The sequence below is a fragment of the Gymnodraco acuticeps genome, unplaced genomic scaffold (genome assembly GCF_902827175.1).
Source record: "Gymnodraco acuticeps unplaced genomic scaffold, fGymAcu1.1, whole genome shotgun sequence".
In the NCBI taxonomy this organism is placed as follows: Eukaryota; Metazoa; Chordata; class Actinopteri; order Perciformes; family Bathydraconidae; genus Gymnodraco; species Gymnodraco acuticeps.
The window spans coordinates 26,994-32,403 of record NW_022992098.1 but is presented as its reverse complement, the minus strand read 5'-3'; the positions used below and the strand labels follow the sequence as shown (position 1 = coordinate 32,403).

The following is a 5,410-nucleotide window of genomic DNA, read 5'->3' as shown; positions in this document are numbered from 1 at the left end:
AAAGACAGGGCCCTGAGGTAGAGGGCTCAGCCTGTGCTTATAGAACTAGGGTTATAATACGTAATCCACCGTTCTATCTCACACAGGCTCCGCCCTCTACTGGACTCTATTGGTACAGTGGGTGGAGCCCCGATGGACAAACGCCCTGTCGCCCCACAACATCGACCCACCACACTGCCCCTGACCAGCTTTTGGCTAACAGCCACCACACCCCAACTTCCTATCACCTGGTTGAGATGGTGGAGAAGTCGGGGCCACAGCTTACTTGGCTGGGTAGAGCCTAATTACATTACATGTCACTTGTTAGATGCTTTTATCCAAAGCAACTTCCATACTCAATACTGTGGGCAATCCCCACAGGAGCAATTTGGGGTGAAGTGTCTCAGGGACACAACGACATGCGGACTGCAGTGGGGTTTGAACCTGTGCTCCCCTGATCCGAACACCAACGTACTAGTCCACCAAGGCACAGCCTCCTCCACGTAATTGGTCTGAATAAGCCCATAGCTCCACCCTGCAGGAGCCAGCGCAAGTGACTACACGCTGCGCACCACGTTTCCCAGGTCCCTAAGGAGCATGGGGAAAACGTAAGTGTACTATGTCCTCCACACTCACACGCTTACCTCGTGTTGTGTGTGCACGGACCCTAGTGGGGAAGGCTCTCCAGAGAGTCCTCCAGCCCTGTATGGGGCTTACTGCGCACCACATTTCCCAGGTCCGTAAGGAGCATGGGAAACGTGTTGCATTATGTCCACACTGACCCACAGCCCTCCTCCTTTCACCCAGCAAGCACCAACGATGAAAAAGGAGCCAGACATGTCTAAGAGATACTTACCTTAGGAACAGGCCCAGCGTAGACCAAGACGCCGGCGTGCATAGGTGGACGTCTAAAGCCGTCTAGCTGTATAACCCTCGACCTGGAAGAACTCCTTAGGTTCTTGGGAACAGAGGAGGGGTTCGGTCTGAGTGTCGCCCTGCTACGGTCACCACGAACCAGAAGGCAACTCGGGTGCACCGATAGAGCGGTCAGTTTGCATACTCTCTCCTATTAAGCTTACAGCACCGGGTATTCCCAGGCGGTCTCCCATCCAAGTACTGACCCAGCCCGACCCTGCTTAGCTTCCGAGATCGGACGAGATCGGGCGTGATCAGGGTGGTATGGCCGTAAACTACGATAACTTATTTCTTCTTCTTTCAAATGTTTTACTTTTCTCTGTCAGGTGTTGTCCTGCTCGCTGAAGAGAAAAGGATGACAGTCAGGAGGCGTAGCCGCCTTACATACTGTGAGCTGCGCGCGCATTCAGGTAGGCTCACCCTGATTGACCGGCTACGTTTATACAACTTCAGTGTGTGAACGCTCGCGTATCATTGATGAGAGTAGTACCCATAGAGTCCAGTAGAGGGCGGAGCCTGTGTGAGATAGAACTTCCACTTTACGTTTCAACATGAGACGTAAAGACACTACAGGTGAATAAGGTATTTTTTTTAAATTAAATATATCAGCAAGATATTGATCCTGTTAATGACTTACATTAAGACAATTGTTTTTTGTATTACAAGTTTTCAGAAATAGCATGTTTAAACATGCAAATTATCCATTATCTAATTAAATATGCGCACATTTTAATACATTTCAGGAACACAAACCTGAACAATGGATAAAGTCAGGTTCAAATGTCTTGTTTCATGTTGTAGTCACACTGTATTAGAATCTAAGGTTTTTACAGAAGGGATTTTGGATATCTCTTTTTATCACTCCATAAATCAGAAAATAGTCAACAGTCGTAAAATATCAATTTTCGCCATGTTTTTAGGTATAAAATGTTATATAATTCAGGCTATGAATGATATATGAACAAACCCTTCTGTAAAAACCGAAAGTAAGTTAAAAAACTGGATTTGTACGCATTGAGAGTAACCTCAATGCTGATACCATAAATTACTTATCACCAACTTCTTTCTGTAACAATGAAAAATCAAGTTTTCTCCGAGGAAAAATCTGGTCCAAAACATCAACCAGTCAAAGGGTCTGAATCTAAGCATAGTCCATTGCATGCAGGTCCAGAGTACCTAGAGTTGTCTTCATCCACAGAAAACTCCACAGAAAAATCAACAAGGGACCTCCAGAGCACAGCCTTTCTTCTGACTTCTTGTTAACCCTCCAGAGAGTCGCTCCAGGGTCACATTTAACAACTTCTGCTGTCCTCAAATCTGTTTCCTGTTGCCAAGAGTCTTTCTGTTTCTGAATTTTAGAAGGAATGTTGCATGAGATCCTCAATAACGTTACCTTCAGCTTCAGGGCGGTTTTTAAAGGAGCATTCATAAATAACAGGATGCTTCTGGCTAATGGTTTTAGTTTTTCTATTAATTTGTAGTCATGAAAGCATTGTTGGGATGAAATCAATAGGTTCTATCAGACAAAACAAGGAGAAGATGGCATCAGTCGTGAATTTAAAGAGGACATATTCTGCTCATCTTCAGGTTCGTATCAGTATGTAGTGTCTCTACTTTAAAGAGTCCTCTTCTGCTGATGTTCAGGTGTATATCAGTATGTAGTGTCTCTACTTTAAAGAGTCCTCTCCTGCTGATGTTCAGGTGTATATCAGTATGTAGTGTCTCTACTTTAAAGAGTCCTCTCCTGCTGATGTTCAGGTGTATATCAGTATGTAGTGTCTCTACTTTAAAGAGTCCTCTCCTGCTGATGTTCAGGTGTATATCAGTATGTAGTGTCTCTACTTTAAAGAGTCCTCTCCTGCTGATGTTCAGGTGTATATCAGTATGTAGTGTCTCTACTTTAAATAGTCCTCTCCTGCTGATGTTCAGGTGTATATCAGTATGTAGTGTCTCTACTTTAAAGAGTCCTCTCCTGCTGATGTTCAGGTGTATATCAGTATGTAGTGTCTCTACTTTAAAGAGTCCTCTTCTGCTGATGTTCAGGTGTATATCAGTATGTAGTGTCTCTACTTTAAAGAGTCCTCTCCTGCTGATGTTCAGGTGTATATCAGTATGTAGTGTCTCTACTTTGAAGAGTCCTCTCCTGCTGATGTTCAGGTTCCTCTTTTCATCCTCTGTCTGAAACCAGAGCCCTGTCTGCTCTGATTGGTTAGCTGGCCGGCTCTTTTGTCATTGGTCAACTGTTTAGAGATGTCCCGCCCCTTTATCACGTACAATATGTTGGAGCGCTAGCCAATAGAGGGAGGGACCATTGGGATTTTAGCCTTTGCAGACCATTTACATGCACCAAAACTTATATAACATACTACAGGAACGGGATAACCCCCGTAAAGCAGAATAGGGCCTCTTTAAACAAAACCCACAACAGTTTTTAGAAATGTGAACATTGAGGACTTTTGTAAGAAATGTACATGGCTCACATTGACTCTTCACATCTTACCTCCGACATGAAAAAGATGAGCGGGGATCAGCTCAATTGTCCCATCAAACAGCCAATATCACACAGCCTGAAGGTGAGATGGCACATCATTGATAGTGTACATCAAGTGAGAGCACTCTCTGCCTTTTAATTGGCTCCAGCAGGTCATCTCCGCTCGGCTCTCATGTGTCTGGGATAATATGCGAGACACATTTGGATTTAATTCTCCTATTTTTTGCTCATTTGATTTTGTGCCGGGGCCTGGAGAAGGAATGGAAGAGGAGGAAGAGGAGGAGGAGGTTTAATTGAGAGGGAGAGTTGGTTGAATAAAAAAAAGAAGCCAGAGAATGACTGGAGGTGACACATAGAGAACAAGAGTGTGGATTTAAAACATGAAAGGCATGGAGTGTGTGGGGGGGGGAGGATTGAAACACCCAGAGATGGAGAGTGACTCATCTGAGATAAAAGAGGGAAGTGGAGGCTGCTGCTGTGACAGCTAATGAAGAGCTCCTCTTCCTCACATCCAGCCCTCATTGTTTATTGATGCCTTGCCCCGAGCTTCAGACCAGAGCAGACGATCACCGCTTGCCCATCACGCCATTTAGAGGCCTTTAGCATAAAAGCAATCACTTTTAAAGTGTGTTCCTCCGCTGCACTTCAAACGGGGGCATCGGTGGCCCTGGTGTTGGGGGAAACAAGACCTTCTGCTTCAGAACGGAGGGGTAATTTCAGCCGCAAATGCTCTCTCGCGGTCGAGTTGCAGACACTTTGATGCAGCAGAAAGCAGTGAAGGGCCTCTCGCTGAAAGACTAAACAAATATGCTCTGGATTGGCTGTGAAAGAGAGCAAATTAGGCCTGTCTGTTGAAGTGAGAGCGCTACATAATCAACTGGAAGGAGAGGGAGAGGGGATAAATGAGTTTTGGGCTGAATTGATATGCAAATGAGGCACATTTACATGACCCACTCGTACCAACAAAGACGAAGACTCAAACCACAAACAGACACTTTGTTTTAGATTTGTATTGAGTCGGTGCAGTGATCACAGACACAGAGAGAGGCTGTTCAACAGCCAGCACTTTACACACAGGGAATCAACTTTATTTGTGTATTCCTTTCACATTTGTAACAAAAACAAATCTTTGATTTGCAGATTTGAAAGAAGCCAATCTAAAGAAATGATGACTGACAACGGTTTTGCATTTTATAACTGCAGGTGGTTCGGTTGAGGTTGGCAGGTAAAGTAAATAGATTCAACAGTTTGAAGGCTTACCAGGAAGTAACAGCAGAGGTATAATTTACCCTACATCACATCAAGGTAAACAGTAATACACAGTTCATGAAAGTAAGTGCTGTGCGTTGCTCGCTGTATGACATTGTGTTGCAGCCTCTGTTTTGGGATCCTAAATGTGTCTCAATGGTCTCATTAGCACTTTAGCACTAGTGTCTGAAAATAGCAGTACCAGTAATACCACATTTCCACTGTATGGCACTGCACGGCTGTACTCAAATTAACATTTTAGTTTTTCCATTAGCAAAAGTTGTGGATAGTTCTTTGATCAAGGTTTCAAACAAACCCTAAGAAAGTGCGCCAGGTGTTTGTATAGTGGCCAAACGGTGGTACTACAACTTATGTGTCAATCTGTGACCTCTTGAGGCTCAAACATACTTTTCCCCATTGACAAACGGTATTAGGTTAGTTGGAAGTAATAATATTAAGTTCAAATTCTAAAAATATTAGGTTCAACTTCATTTTATTGCTTTCAACTAACCTAATGGTAAATGGACTGTACTCATAGCGCTTTATCCAGTCTTTACGACCCCTCAAAGCGATTTACATACTACATGCAGAGACGTGCACAGGTACGGGCTAATGTTGCCCGGGCAACGGCCCGTTTGGCCTTTTTGGCTGACCTGCCCCTCTGGAGAGAGCGAGAGTTTGTTTTTCTTTTTTCTGTTGTGGCCGAATCAACATGATAAGCCCACAATCAGTATTGTAGCGTCTCGCTGCGGGAAGCACACTTTGTCAGCGCTGTCA

At 44.3% G+C, this 5,410-nt stretch overlaps 1 non-coding gene across 1 annotated transcript; it reads right to left on the bottom strand.

The window, feature by feature from the left end:
- Positions 1-1,051: 1,051 nt before the first annotated feature.
- On the bottom strand, positions 1,052-1,170 carry LOC117537572. The gene has a single exon (XR_004567742.1). It is a non-coding gene; the product is annotated as a 5S ribosomal RNA (ribosomal RNA).
- Between the last annotated feature and the right edge of the window lie 4,240 nt (positions 1,171-5,410).